Consider the following 16,437-nt stretch of genomic DNA (forward strand, 5'->3'; position numbering starts at 1 on the left):
CCGCCAGGCCGGAGAGGGGGTGTGCCGTGGCGAGGCACAGGAAGCGGGGCTAGGCCCCTGGTGCTCGCTCGCTCCATTGTCTCTGAGGCCCTGGGACGGGGCTCCGCTGGGGTGAGGGGTGCCCGGTACCGCTCCCTTGGGCGGGGCTCTCCCTAACCCCGGTGTAGGGAGCGCGGGTCTGACCTGTCCGGGGAGCTGCTGCGCTCTCTCCGCGGTATCCGTCAGGCTGGGTGGAGGGCTCTCGGCGAGCCCTCCCTGGAGGCCCGGGGCCCGCTTCGCATGCATGGCAGCGCGCGACTTGCATTGTCTCTATCTGTCGCTGTCCGCCTCGTACAGCGCCAGGCCAGTCCGAATCCCCCCCGGGAACTGCGCCCAGAGGCCGCGGAAGGAACCGGGCCTTTCGCTTGGGGACGGGAGGAAGATGTGACCATGTGGCCGGTGTGAACCCGAGCTAAGATGGCTAAGAGTGAATAAGAATAGCCCAGGGCCCCGCTAGGCAGGCACTGCGCTTTACAGAGCTGTGACTGCTGTGTCCAGCTTTGTAACACATGCTGGGGTGTGGGCTTAACGAGTTATGGGGAACTCCCTGCCCAGCGTACTCCATCTAGGTGTAAATGTGTATAATATGCAGTCTGAGATGGAAAGTGTGTGCTCAACAAGACACACCTCCCGCCCCCATTTGTGTGCGCACAAGCTGAGATGGAAAGTGCATTCTGGACTCTCATGCACGAACATACAGTTTACAAACGAGACTCTAGATATCAGGTCTAAATAATTGTTTTGAGGTGGACACTGGTTTTTAGAGGAAAGAACATCCATGGCTAACATCAGCAATAATCTGGACACCATCTCCACTCCTTTCTCCTTTGAGGGTCCCCAGTCCTGCTGTTGGTATTCAGACAAAACTGCCCTTGGTTTTAAGAGAGACGTGTCTGTAAAGTCTGCAGAATTTGACTGTCATCTATTCCAATTCAGTTTTTAATATTAACTTTACGTTTTTTTAACAAAATCTTGAAAATATTTCATTATTTACATGTTTTGGATCTTTGACTTTTTTTAAAATGCATCTGATGAAGTGGGTAATCACCCAGAAAAGCTCATGCGCCAATACGTCTGTTAGTCTATAAGGTGCCACAGGACTCTTAGCTGCTTTTACAGATCCAGACTAATAGGGCTACTCCTCTGATACTTTTTTAAATTTCACATTGTAATAGACTAGCAAACTTCCTTGTTGCTCACCAGTTCCATTATAATAGATGTTCGCTAGTTTGAAAAACAAACATAGCGTGCATGTGCAATAGATGACCAAAATTGTGAAAATATTAAAAGTATGCAAGTTAAATTATGAAAGGGTCCTGTTGGCATTAATGATAACCTGTAAATGGTTTTTTAAAAGTTAGGAGTGTGCATTTCTTGCTAGATTATGATGCATAAAAAGGCCTGATTTTCTCCCTTCCTCCTATCTTATTTATCTATTAGAAATAGCAGGAATGTCAAATCTGGTCTTTCCTGGTTTTGCTGGAGGACTTTTTGAGGACCTCAAAGGTCTTTACCTTTACCTATCATGACTTAACTGAAGGGATATGTTTAATGAAGATATCATTTCAACCCCTATTAAAACTTTACTTAGGCTTTACTTATGCATTGTTTAAAAAATGGAAAAGGGGACACAGTCCCTTACTTTTTCTTTAACAGTGACCTATAATTTGCAGGATGTGTGCGAGGGAGAGTCTGCACCTGAAGAAGTGATCTTTTTTACCCATGAAAGCTTATGCCCAAATAAACCTGTTAGTCTGGGGTTGCGGGAGGGATGTTATGATGGAAATGTAGCATTTTAAAGGTGGATGCAAAAAAAAAAATAGTTTATATTATCTTTTTATTTGTTGCTTCTTTATGGTGGTTAAAAAAAAATCCTGAAAAATTCCACCCCATTTGATTTTAAGTTTAGAGATAGAAGCCCTGTCTGGGTTGGAAGACTATTCATGACTATCCTGGAGGGAGCAAGTCTAATTGACATAGTATCAGAGTCAGAACCATCTGCATTAGGGTTTCCAATATTGCTAACACCCCTGTAGCCAAATAGATGTTAGGAACAGTAGGAGTTTTTCTGTTTAAATTGCATAATGTAAGCAAAACCTAAGTTGAGTGGACAATATATGAAATTTTGGCCACACAAAGGACTGTAAGATGAACAGTTCAGAGGGGAAAGTTTTTAATCACATTGTTTAAAATTTACTGTTTTTAATAAAACCTTTTAACTTTCAGTTGCTGACACTTTGGACGAAGGAAGATTTTGTTAGACTCAACATCTTCAATTAGTGTGAGAGCTAAATATATAAAAATGGTTTTACTGAGACGGCTGTCTACTTTGCAGAACCCACTTGTTTTACTATTACCTTGTTCTCCCACCCTCTCCAGACCTGTGGTTTTTTTTCTTCCCCTTCCACCTGTTCAATCTTGTCATAAATCGAGATTGCTAGCTATATGGGGTAGGAAGTAAATTCTTGTTACTTGTCTGTATGGTGGCTAGCATAATGGGGCCCTGGACCGTGATTAGACTCTGTAGGCAATACTTCAATACAAATAGTAATGTATATCTGAGGCATACAGTCCTCCAGGAAAAACAAGAAAAGACCAGAATTCACACTGCTGGTATTTATAAAATTAAAACAAAAAATAAAATGTCAGGATTGCCTTTAGAGAATGAGAGAATCTGACAAGCCCACTTTATTTAAAAAAATAAATAAATTCCAAATCGTCTCTAAGGGTGGATTGATGTTGTAATGCGTGGGATCCTCCAACCAGATTTTCCTAACTAGATACTACAGAAAAACCCATAAAAATGCTTAGATTGTTGGGAAATAGCTGATCCTCTTGCCGCAGTCCCCCAGCAGGCATGTGTTAATCTCTCTCATTTTTCCATGGCCTAACTGAAGACTACCTTTGGGAATCTGTTTCTGGGTAAGGGAGGGGTTGGGATTGAGGGACATGAGTTCTCTGTAAAATGTTCTGTCTTCTCTCCCTGAACACTATACTCCCTTATGCCCCTCATCACAGTCAACACAAAAATGACAGAGTAAGTGTGCAAAGGTCGGGGGAAAACTCATCATTTCCATCCGCAGACCAAATAATGTCCATGTAGGGGAAAATCTGGTTTTGAGGTTTTCTTTCATAATTAGAAATTCTCAGCTGCAGAGTACATTGAAGGTAAATAAATTAGACTTTCTTTACTTAAACAATTACATTCACATTATAATTGAGGCAACCAAAGAGCTGTAAATATTAGATCTTTTTAGATAGAAGGGTATTATTATAATCATTGAGTCTGATCTGCATATCACAAATCATAGACCTTCACCCAGTAGGTCAGATACCTTGGTGATGGGTAAGAAAGAAATATTGATACTACAAAGTTCTCTAAGTAGAGAGATTTCAAGAATATTGTTAGTACTGGCGTAGACTAGTGAAAACTGCTTTATATATTTAAACTCATCTGTCTTAACTGTTCACCTTCGTAGAAGTTTGGAAATAAATTTTCCCTAACAAATGTGTCCTTTTCTGTTTGGCAAAATTGCTCTGCTTTCTGTGCCACTGTGGCTTTTTGTTCCTGCATTTGCACCAGCATCATTAGTGTCAGTAGAAATGTGCACAATTGTGAGGTGTTAATTTCAGTTGCTGAACTGACAGGTGGAGTGCATGCTGATTTTGATGACTCAAAAAGCTATTTCTGTGGGTTTTAAAGTTGGAGGTTTTAAAATAAATTAAAACATAAAGGTGCCACTAGGTTACAACTAATTGAAAGTTAGAATAACTTTTGACTTAAGCTATGTGATAGTATCTTTGTAATGCACTACTTCAGTATTGGCAAATTTATTATGTTATGGCCATGCTACCTTAAAGTGACATAAGCAGAATAGGGAAACGTAATCTTGGCATTCTTCTTTTTTTAATACCATATTTAATTTAAAAATATCATAATTTGTCTTGGACTCTTGAAAACAAAACCATGGTGTTTTTAAAATATGTTGATCTTTCTGAGATTCGTAATGTATTAGTTTCCAGTGGAAGTTGGCACAATAAATGTTACAATATTACTACTGTTTTTATTAAGCTAGGAAACAATCCATTCTGTAAAATTGTATGATAACATTTTCTTTTTTTTAAAAGTAATAAGTAGTGATGCAGGGCTGAATGAGGATTGATTATTCTGTTCAAACTTGGTTATTAATTCATTTTTATAGCTAACTAGAAGCTCATTGCATTTTGTCAAAAGAAACTATAGCTTTTCCAGACAGTGAAACGTCTGCTTTTACTGGAGCTGTGCAAAATTCATTTGTGTGTAATTTCAGCCCCCCTAATATTTCATTTTATTTGCTGGGTTGAATAAAGGTCTACCTTTGTGTTGAAAGCACAGATTTTGACTTATTAATACAAAAGCCATCTTTGCATAAATTGTCTTTTTATAAGCAACAGATCAAGTCTGTGCTTGATTATTGGCCTCTTTTCACTGGAAAATGGTCATGGCTTTACATTTTAAGGATTGTGTCTTAGTGATAATTCTCAAGTGTTCTCTTTTGAATTTGTAATACAATGTAGAAAACCTTCAAATTCAAATAGTTTCGTCTTTCCTTGTGAATATTTCAGATACTAGTAACTGCTCTATAGATGGTGAGATACTATGGGATAGAGCAGTGGTGGGCAAACTATGGCCCACGGGCCACATCTGGCCAGCAGGACCATCCTGCCTGGCCCTTGAGCTCCTAGCTGGGGAGGTTAGCCACTGCCATGCCATCATGTGGGCAGCGCTCTGGGTGGCGGTGTTGCACGCTCCTCCTGAGCATTGTGTCTGTCTCCAGCAGGGTGGCGTGGCTGCCAGGCACACTGCTCTGAGCAGCATGGTAAGGGGGCTAGTGGTGAAGTGTTCTGGGGGACAGGGACCAGGGGACTGTTGGATTGGGCGGAGGTTCTGGGGGGTGGTCAGGAGACGAGGGGGGAGGGTTGGATAAGCTTGATAGTCCTGCGGGGCCCTGTCAGGGTGGCAGGGGTGTGGATAGGGGGCAGGGGATGGGGAACAGGGGTTTGGATAGGCGTGGAGTCCCTGTCAAAGGGCAGGGGTGTGGAGGTATGTGGGGGCGCGGGGCGGTTAGTGGGGGCCCGGAGGGGGGCGGTTAGGGGATAAGGTGCGGGGTTGGATGGGTTGGGGTTTCTGAGGGGGTCAGGAAGAGGGAGAGGGTGGATGGGGATGGGGGCCAGGCTGTTTGGGGAGGCACAGCCTTCCCTATGCTGCCCTCCATACAGTTTTGGAACTCCAATGTGGCCCTTGGGCCAAAAAGTTTGCCCTCCCCTGGGATAGAGAATGGGAATGTGCCCATAGGGTGCTTAACTCTCTCAACTTTCAGTTTCAGTATTTCGTGCTGATTCCCTCCATTACCTTGGGCAAGTCACCTAGCCCCTCCTCTGCTCACTTTCTCAATATGTTGGTGTTGGAGTTTATTATAAATTATTTTAAAGATATAACTCACTATTTTTGCAGAGTAGTACTGATTATTGTAATTCTACTGGGCTGAATTATCCCACCTGTCCGCCATCTTTTCCCCTCTGCACTCGCGCACACACACTGTTCTAACTGCTCCTTACCCCATGTGGATTCTTGGAGAACCATGAAGTGGAGGAAGGGAGGGAAAGTGCCAAACTGTCTACCATCCACGGCAGAATCTAAGGATTTCTGCCTGGAAAAATGAATGAAGAGATAATACAGTTCGGAGTTCCTGAGCAGCCTTAGGGGATATGTCAGTGGTATCATGCCTTCTGCTTGAGTTGTGGTTTCAGATGTAGGGGAGGCTGTGAGCAGTAGATGATCCTACAGGATAGTTCTTGTCATTGGCTGAAGATATGTGGGGCTAGAGGGACACAGCCTTTAAAATCTGCAGGCCTCTAGCCCAGCTCCTCTCACCAGGAGAGTCAGTCCTTTAAATATATATAAGTAAACTTCAGCGTTTTCCTCCTCTAGATTCTCACTAGCTCCTGTGTATTTTCTGTTCTGAGGGACTGATTTCAGGCCCACTGTAATTATTCTTTGTTTCCTACTTGTTAATTCAAAATTCAGTGTATGGTAATCATGTGCTGTAGGTCATGTTGAATAATACAAGATTCTGTTGGGCTAGAAGCACTGAAGCAGCATAATCAATTTATGGAGGGAAGGAATAACTTGCTGTCAGGTAGATCTTCTGTCTGTAATGTAATATATTGATAGGCTCTTTTGAGTGAACTGTTTCCAATGTGATCCTAGTCCTGTGTGTGGGGAGAAGTGGGTGGCATGCCTTGACCTCATTTTGAGGGAGAAATCAGTATTGCCAACCCCAAGCACCCAATAATAGTCTCAGGGTCCAAAAATCATGAGTTTGGGTTAAAACCATGAATGTGCTAAAAATTATAGTGTTGGGCATATTATTTGTCTTTACAAGGTTCATAGAGTTCAAATTGTCCAGCTTTTGTCTCCAACTGAGGCTGGAAATTTATCAGTTGAAAGCTGAGAATCTCATGTGGTTATGATCCCAGGACCTGGGACTTAAAGCAAAAATAAATAAATAAATAACTCAAAATACAGCAAGACTTGGGACAGAATTGTGATAGTTGACAACACTGAAAATTTCTTATGTTTAAAATAAAAATGCTTTTTTTCCTGTCTCAGGTAGACTCCTCAGCATCAATTTTGGATAGCATGTATTGAACCTGAAATGAAGCCAATGGAACACAGTGGAGCAGATATGTAAGTCTCTGTCAATAAACTGTTGGACAGCTCTTTTTTTTTTTTCCAGTTTGCACCTCTTCTTTCTTCATTTAGAGCAAGGTCAGCTGTTGCAGAGGGACTTGAATCCGTTATCGTCAAAGTGACTTAATTTGTGCAGCAATTAATAATTTAGTGTGAGTGTGGGGGGAATTGCATAAGTGCTTATAGAATTGAGAAGCAAGTGTCTCATTTGTGATCCTAAATCCCTTAGATGCTTTTGAAATCAACACCCTTGCTTGCCAAAATATCTAATGGTTTTTAGATCTTTATTCTGTGAAAGGACAAGTGCTAGGCCTAAGGTTTCCCTCTGCATATTCACTCTGATCAGCAAGCACAGGTCATCAGAAGAGCAGGATACATTTTATTGCCCATTTTTAAAAAAAAGCACAAATACAGCGGGGAAGAGCTGTTCATAATATATTAATGTAGCTTGACAATAAACACTATTTATTTATTCTTATGTAGGGTTTTAGAACGTGTTATTTTTTCTTAACTTAATTTTTAAAGTGGATGTATTCATTGGATCATATGGACAGTGATAACGGATGAAATATTTAAGGTAGGTAAAATGTTGAGTCTAGAAACATTGATAGACTTACTTAAACACTATAATAGCTTCACATATTTTCTCAAGATTTACCAAAAGTTCAAAGAGACAGTAAGATGACAATTCTTTTAGGTTATATGTCTGTGGTAAGCCTGAGAGGTCCTGTTGTGTACTAATTCTGCCTTGGGATCTTTTTCTTATGTAGACTTAGGCTACTCTACACTACAGCCGTGATCGACGCTCTGAGATCGATCCAGCAGTGGTCGATTTAGCGGATCTAGTGAAGACCCGCCAAATTGGAGAGCGATCTGCTGTCGATCGATCCCTGTAATCTACCCCTGATGAGAAGAGTAAGGTAGGTCAATGGGATAGTTTCTCCCGTTGACTCCCCGTGGTGTAGACCCCACGGTTACTCAACCGAAGATACGTCGACTCCAGCTACATTATTCACGTATCTGGAGTTGCGTAACATAGGTCGACTTACCGTGGTAGTGTACATAGCCTCAGTTATTGAGAAATAAACTACCATCGCTGTCTAAGACAGAATTATAGGAATAGGGATGAAAAGAGAAGTTTCTCTCTGTAGCGGCCTTCCTATTCAACTCTAGCATCCTCTAAAGGGACTTTATGAAAATAGACAATATTGCTTTCTCCAGAATATGGTAATACATAATTTTAAATATTATTAAAATAGATATTTGTTGCAGGTATTTAAAACTGAAATGTAATGTGCACATCAGAGTGAATTTTAGTACCTATTTTATATAATGAAACGATGTGATGTCAAATACTGCAGCTTTTTATAGATGTTCCTAAAGCAATTTTCTAATGCTCTCAAGGTTAAAAGCATTAACTGAAAATATGAAAATATCCACTTCAGCTCTATTGTAAGTGTGCATCATGTCTCAGTTGTAATTCAAGAAATAATTCTTGAGGATATCCTAGGTAAAATAGCTATTGACTGCAACCTTAGTTTGCAGTAGTAGATAATGTAATCTTATAAGCAGTTAACACTAGACATTAAGTAGTATGGAAATGTATATAAATATTTCATTCCCCTTACAGTTCACTCCCCATTCTTTGTCATGCTCATTCATTGTATTTTAACTTTAGATTGTAAGCTCTTTGGGCGAGGGCTTATATGTAACTTTGAGCATGCTTTGGGGCACTATAAAATAGAATATATGCCTGTATTAGAGCTAAATGTGTCCTGTTAGTTAGAAAGTTTTCATGGGAGTGTGTAAGGTGAAATTTAACATGTTGGGGAGTATGAAATATAAAGAAAATAGAATCCCTGTGTAAATGTTTAACCAGTCAGTTTCTTACTACTTCATGTTTGGCTATAATTGTCTTCATATAGGGGTTAAATTTATTGTATCAAATTGCAGTAAAAGTCGTTTGTCTAGGTATTAAGAAATATTGGATAGTATATTAAGAATAAATGTGAAGTTGCTAAATTTTCATACATATTACATGTATTGCACCAAAGTAGACCTCAGCACAAAGCATATTGTGCACAGGTCATTGTGTGCTGTTGCGTGGGATTGCATAGAGTGCCTCTGCTCCCAGTGTGCACAAGAGCAGCATGGGAGTAATTTAGGATATGTCTACACTGCAGTGTAAGCCTAGGGTTTGAATTTAGGCTCAGGCCCTAACCCTCCTTACATCTACACATACATTATGCTGTCCCAGGACCCCACAGGATGTAGGAGTTCTAACCTGAGTCAAGCTGGGACTCAGGATTCAATATTGCTTTGCAGTGTAGATGGAACTCCACTGGACTCATGTTCCAGGAGTCCGTCAAAAGAATCCCACAGGCCAATGTGTTTTGTCCTCTGGACAGTCAAGTTTGGGGATGGTCAGGTTTTTCAATACTGCACGATGAACAAAGGGCTAGAGCAGCTGCATTATGGAGGGGTGCTAGAAAGTCTGGGATATGCATGGTTGGACTTGGGCTCACATAATACAGTGTAGATGCTAGAGTACCAGGTTGGGACTCAGGGTTCAGCAGTTCCTAGCCTGGGGTTACAAATGAGTGTAGACCCTTAAGCCCTAGGGTTAACACACCCAGGGTCTGCTAACTGAAGTTCTACTAACCCTGTACGTACTTTGCAATGTAGATGTACCCTAGAGGTATGTCTACTGAGGAATAAAAGACCCATGGGCATGGCTGCGGCCCCGGTCAGCTGTCTTGGGCTCTCAGGGCTTAGGCTGTGAGGAAATTGCTGTGGGACCTGGAGCCGAAACATCTACCCAGTAGTTTTACAGCCCAGCAGCCCATGCCCCATGAGCCCAAGTCAGCTGACCTGGGCCAGCCATGAGTGTTAAACTGCTGTGTAGACATACCCTCAGAGTTGGGTTTGTCAGGCTTAACTCCTGTGCAACTGAGATGATGTGCTACTTGGCAGGTTGCCTGTGGTACGGAACTGCAAGTTTCATAGGAGCAGAGATCCTGCTCTGCAGACCTTTTAGTTTTGCTAGCAAGTATATCCTTTTCTGTTTCTCAAAAGGACTGATGTCTAACATTTGAAATCTCATAGTTCTGGTGTAAAATGTTAGATGTTTTATTCATTAGCCTTTAGTCTAAAAAGAAACAACTAAAAAAAAAAATTAAAACATCTAGCTTATTCACTAGATTTTGTTTGTATATCTGTTTAGTATGAATTGTTAAAGCACGTCTGGTTGCAAGTTAGAGGGATCTAGCAATATTGGACATGTACCCTGAAATTTTAAAATGTCACTTCTAATTTCTAAAACACCACCAAAACTAATGGCTCTCCTAATCTTGTTGGAGCCCTTCTGGTGATTAATTAGGGGATTAGCATACCCTCTGGTCTCTCCCATCATGCATTGGTATAGATCAGGGATCAGCAGCCTTTGGCACGCAGCGCGCCGGAGTAAGCACCCTGGCAGGGCGGGCCGGTTTATTTACCTGCCGCATCCGCAGGTTCAGCCGATCATGGTTTCCACTGGCTGTGGTTTGCCATTCCAGGCCAATGGGGGCGGCGGGAAGCGACGGTCAGCACATCCCTCAGCCTGCGCTGCTTTCTGCAGCCCCCATTGGCCTGGGACGGTGAACCACTATCAGCCGAACCTGCGGATGCAGCAGGTAAACATACTGGCGTGGCCTGCCAGGATGCCTACCCTGGCGTGACCACATGCCAAAGGTTGCCGATCCCTGGTATAGATACAGTCATCTACATTTTTTCTGATGCCTTTTCTTTTTGCTTTCTATCTTTATTTTTGTCTGTCTCCTCCCATATTCCTCCACTCCTTAGAAGGCTACAGACAATCCAAGGAGGGGGGAATGAGAATATACTAGTGGCTGTTGCATGTGTTCTCACAGTTAAGTAGAAGAAAAAGTTTGGCAAGTGGGCTGATACCCTGTACGTGCACTGAGGAAGTAGGGATAAAAGGGCAGCTTTCAAGGAGCTACATGTTATGTTAGCCACAGCTTCAGGAGTGTCTTTGCTATTGGAGTTGGAGGGCAGAGGGAGGGAACAAAGTGCCTTTCCTCTCTTGTCTCTGCTCCTCTCCTTTGTTCCATTTATTTTGTTCAGTTCCTCTTCCTCACACCCCAAGAACATTAGGTTTGTTAAAAGGATTTACTCCACTTTTCTAGGAAATTAGACCTGTAAGTGATATAAAGAATAAATGGTATAATTTTCCTTAGGGAAAACACTAATTTTCAAACTCTGTGAAGCCATTTAAATGACTTTGAATTTAAAAAACCAAACACACACAAACCATCCTCGATGCAACCTTAACCACTGAGCCACAGATGACACTTTGATAATACTTATCTATGTTACAAGCAGTGTTGTATGGATTAAAGTTTGTGAAGCACTTTGAGTATGCAAAATATTAAAATTATTTTTTCCACATAAATTAAATTCCTCTCCTATTTCAGTTTCACCTTTTTGAGCCAAATTTTACTTAACTGTCCTGTTGATGCAGGCATGGGTATCTTTTTTTTATGACCAGCTCCTTGGGGAGGAGGAGACTGGGGCCTTGGTGTGCTAGGGAAGAGACAAGGGTCTGTGTCAGAATTCCTTCTTGAACCAAATGCTGCCATGGTGGGAACCACCACCTTTTCCCTTGCTGGCCCTCTTGGTAACAACTGCCTCTTTCTGCTGCAGTCTTGCCTAAGCAGCAGAAGGCAAGCAAAATGTGCATGCAACTGAGACTAGGATCAGTGACTCCTGGCATGGAGCCTAGAGTAATTGTATGCTGAAGAGCTGGCTGGCTGACTGACAAGTGGGCAGAAAAAGCCTCCTATAAAACTTATCATAGTGGGGTCTAGGAGTGGTTTCGTTACTGAATTTAGAAGAGGAATCTTACTGTTCTAAAATGGTGTATGGGCCTTATGGCACAGTGGAAGGTTCGGGTGCCTGTAGTGCATGTACAGTTTATTTAGGATTATAAGCACATCGTATATTATTTTGGGTCCTCAAGTTTAAACTTCATTGGGTGATCTGGTCACAGTTGTTCCCATGATAGGCAAGGTAAAACATTTCCAAAGATTATTTTTTTGTTTTTTCTTTTTTTAAAGACTTATAGAAAGTTTCCAAGCTAGCACGTTTGTCATGGTCCATTGATAGTTGCAGCAGAAGAGAATCGGAGAAACATGTTAGGAGTGAACCCAGGAAAAGACCAGCTCTGTTAAACCCTGTTAACAGAAAAAACCAAGGGGTTTGGAAATATTTGAATTCTGAGGAAAGCCTAGAATAGAGATGAACTACACAGGGGTTGGCAACCTTTCAGAAGTGGTGTGCCGAGTCTTCATGTATTCACTCGAATTTAAGATTTTTGCGTCCCATTAAACATTTTAATGTTTTTAGAAGGTCTCTTTCTATAAGTCTATAATATATAACTAAACTATTGTTGTATGTAAAGTAAATAAGGCTTTAAAAATGTTTAAGAAGCTTCATTTACAATTAAATTAAAATGCGGAGCCCCCCGGTTTGGTGGCCAGGACCTGGGCGGCGTGAGTGCCACTGAAAATCAGCTTGTGTGCCGCCTTCAGCACCTGTGCCATAGGTTGCCTACCCCTGAACTAGAGGTATGTTTGAAGAATCATTTGTAACTTATGGTAACTTTTGGCAGTTTTTTAATATAAAAAATAAAATAAAACTTCAGAACTCTTAACAGTGCTAACTGTAAAAGAATAGTCAAACTTAGCAGCAAAATTAATATGGAAGATTTTGATTTAGTACTCATTGACTCATAGAATATAAATACTGCTTTTTAAGGGACCCTCTGCCTCAATACGTGTATCTATTTTATTAATTCACCTCCATATGCACAAGCAGGCTTTCAGTTCCAGCAAACAAAGGCTTTGTGTAAATATAGTACCTTGTGTCTCTAGAAATGTAACATCCAGTAGAACCTCAGAGTTATGAACACCTCAGGAAGAGAAGTTGTTTGTAACTCTGAACAAGAAATTATAGTTGTTCTTTCAAAAGTTTACAACTGAACATTGACTTAATACATCTTTGAAAATTTACTTTGCTGAAGAAAAATGCTGCTTTTAGCCATCTTAATTTAAATGAAATAAGTTTCTTTACATTGTCAAATCTTCCTATAAACCGACCCTTTATTTTTAGTAGTTTACATTTAACACAGTACTATACTGTATTTATCCTTTTTTGGGTCTCTGCTGCTGCCTGATTGTGTATTATCGGTTCCAAATGAGGTGTGTGGTTGACTGGTCAGTTTGTAACTCTGGTGTTCGTAACTCTGAGGTACTACTGTAATAAAATAATGAAAAATCTCCACAAGCTGTAAATAAATCTACCTAAAGATACTTCATTGTATTCAGTCCATCAAAATCCAGCTCATATTGATGTCAGTGGGAATTATATGTAGAAATCAAAGGTTCTGGGTGGCCTTTGGGAATTAAAACAGATCTTCCTGGGAGCTGATTCTCATTGTGTCAGGTTTTTTTCATACTAATGAAAGTATCTTAGCAGTTTCATAGTTGATCTTTCAACTTGAATTTTAAAAAATCGAATAACTTAAAATCCAGTTTTGGCTAGAGCATCCTTTAAATATTCTAAATTTTAAAAAAATCCTTTAAAATTTGTGTTTTTTCTACTACTCTGTTAATATTTATAAGGATGTTTTCAGGAAGAGAAACAACGAAACTGACTAGATACAACATCCAGATCCACCAGCTGCCCAGCCAGTCTCTCTCCCTCACCTTATGCCTCCACCAGTACTGTCTTGAATCACTTGTCCTTTTATTCCTTGTTTCAGAAAAATGATTATTCTTACACTGAAAAATTTTGAATGTTCTTTTCCCTAGATATAGATATAGATTGGAGCAGGGTTAAGGGAGATGTGTGTCTCCCACCATGCTCCTTCATTTCTCAGCTGCACTCTCTATGTCCAGTGTGCATACCAGATCACTGACATGTTTAGGTCTTTCCATAGCACAGGTGCAGTAGGGGAGCAGAGCAGACTCGGTGTCATGAGGTAGGGAAAGAGCAGGGCTCTGCAACCTGGCTAATGAGTGGTTCTGTTTGGGGGAAGGGTTGTCTGAGGTGCAGTATTATGCTTTCTGAAGGGATGGTGGGGGAGAAACTAGATCAGAAAGGAGCTGTGCTCTGAATCTCGGGTGGCTTTTCTAAAAGCTGACTTGGTATTTTCAACCAACAAAATGCAGTTTGTAGTGGAACAAATGTTTTTCTTGTCTTAAATTCTTTTTTTTTTTTTGTCATCTGTTTTTCTCTTTCCCTGATATCTCTGACCCCTTTTTACCTTGCTATCACTCTCACCTTTTCATTCTCCACCATATTGTTCTCCTATTCCAGTCCTTTTGTTGCTGATTCCCCCAAGAGCTTTATAGCACTAGACTTTAACAGCAGCTTTGATGTCCAGTGCTAAAAAAAATCCTATGAACAAATGAAACCTAAATAGCAGTTTTTCTGTTGAAAAAGAAACCCTAATATTTCAACAAATGACTTTTCATAGTCATATTGTCTAATGTTAATAAAATTGTATAACCTGACGTGGAAAACTTTTTCTCTAAATAATCAAATGATCAAATGTCTCTGAGCCAATCTCCCATTGAATTCAGTGGAAACAGAATTAGGCCAGCCTTGAGAATTTCTGAAAATCTTACCCATAGTTATTACACAAAACTCCAACAAGTTATTAAAATATTACTTTCACAAATGACAAATTTTAATCCATGTTAACACTTGATATTGTGTACGCTTGTAGTAATTTTCTTTTTTGGGTCCATTAGATTTTTGGAATTGTAAAATTTTTTTTATTTATGTACTTAAATTTAGCAGAGCAACTGTAACTTAAAGTTAATATATATTTAATGATTTTTCTATTAGGGTGTTGTGTCTCAGGCTAAAATGAACTGTATTGCTGGATTAGAACTTGCAAAATGAATAGTGCTTACCCTCAAAACGTGCAAAACAAGAACTACTTTTAGACTGCAGTCCTTGGGGTAGGGATTGTTTATATTTGTCTGGTGCCTAGCACAATGGAGCTCCAGCTTGGTTGAGGCATGTAGGTGCTACAGGAATATAAATGTCTAGTAATTTTTAAGTGACTTATGAAAAACACAGAATGAATGCCAACATTTTCCAAAATAGCCTAAAGTTTGGCTTCTTAGTCATTATTTAGGCACCCTCTTGATTTTCAGTAATGCTGAGTAACCAACAGCCATCATGGAGGTATTTGGGAACTTTGGATGCTTTGCAGTTTTGAGAATCAGATGCCTTAATATGGGCTTTAGAGCTAAACTTTCGCCAAACATACTGCCCATGTGGGCACAATATAATCTATTGTTTCTCTTCTTAGTTTGATACACATAGCTAGAACGTGTAATATTTGAGGAATAAAATCTCCATTTATGAAGATGCTGCATAGTGAGTGGAGGGCTAGTTTGAGTAAATAGGCTCTGTTATGCAGATAAGGACTTGATCAGTTCTTTATAGGACCACATTCCTTAGAATGCTTTTATTTTAAACTACATGTTTAAATTACAAAATGTCTTTGAGTAAAGTTTGTAAAGGGACTTCTTCAACGCAGGAATCATACTTGTATCTGAAATTTCTTTTGGTCGTGAATTTTTTTCCTTTAGTTCTTGACAGTGATTTGTATAATCTTTTCATTATTTAATTGCTGGTCCATTTCACTTCTTGTACACTAGCACATCTTCTCTGTGTTCTGAGGTGGGCTCTTTTTCACATGTTTCAGGAAATGTATTAAAAGTAATATGGTAGCAGAGTTGCTGCTGATTCCAGATTTGAACCCAGAATGCTTGTGTAGAACTAGGAAGAATCAGGTGTTAGGGTGTGCCTGTGTGAGGGGCTTAATACCTATGCGAGCGAGAAGCGCTGGGATCCTGGGGGGTGGAGGGTTGCTTCATTATGCCCTTGGAAAGGGTACAGGGAAAGAGCATCTGGCAGTGGCCACTGTGGACCCAATGAAGGCTGAAGCAGCAAGGTTAAGAAGGGAGAAGGCAATCTGTAAAATCACAGATTAGCCTGGGGAAGTTGGAGTTGGGTCATGTTGACTTGAATCCACTTTTGATGTATTTTGTAAGGCTGGCTATATTTCAGCTTGACTGTGTCCTTTTAACTGAAACAGTCATTTCTGAGCTTTCTATTGGTGTCATCTTACTACATTCTTTTTTGTGATGGGGCAGGTAGAGGGAGGCTGGATACCCAAGAGGTTGTTAAAGAACAAAAATGTAACTTGAAATCAACAGACCTACTCTAATTTTTAATATAAACAAAATGGTTCTTGTTTACACACAGTAATATTATTTTGTGATTTTATACTGTAAGTAATTGTATTGCTAATTTTCACATTGTGGCATAGTTTCTATAGCTGAAGATACAGCTGAAAAAGTCAGCCCCCTACATTTGTCACTAGGGCTAAATAACCCAGATGGTGATAGTTGTGGCTGCATACTCACATCTTCACACCTGTTGCCCCTGACCAGAATGAATTATTGACTTGATCTCAGTCTCGGACCAGGCACCTAGATATTTTAGTTATGTGGGGAGAGATGAATTGTCTCCACAGAAAGTCAGAACAGTTAGGAGCTCACATACCTTTGTAGCTGGATTCC

At 40.4% G+C, this 16,437-nt stretch overlaps 1 protein-coding gene across 2 annotated transcripts in view; it reads left to right on the forward strand.

The window, feature by feature from the left end:
- The window catches only part of ZBED4 (zinc finger BED-type containing 4), a 30,277-nt gene that overhangs the window by 369 nt on the left and 13,471 nt on the right, over positions 1–16,437 (forward strand). The window contains exons 1-2 of one of the 2 annotated variants that reach the window (XM_032776490.2): positions 6,023–6,065; positions 6,692–6,769. The gene's annotated coding sequence lies outside the window, so the exon portion shown is untranslated. Of the gene's footprint in view, positions 1–6,022; positions 6,066–6,691; positions 6,770–16,437 lie in introns of those variants that run through there. The other variant, XM_032776487.2, reaches the window with a different exon arrangement.

This window comes from Chelonoidis abingdonii, chromosome 1 (assembly GCF_003597395.2).
Source record: "Chelonoidis abingdonii isolate Lonesome George chromosome 1, CheloAbing_2.0, whole genome shotgun sequence".
NCBI lineage: Eukaryota > Metazoa > Chordata > Testudines > Testudinidae > Chelonoidis > Chelonoidis abingdonii.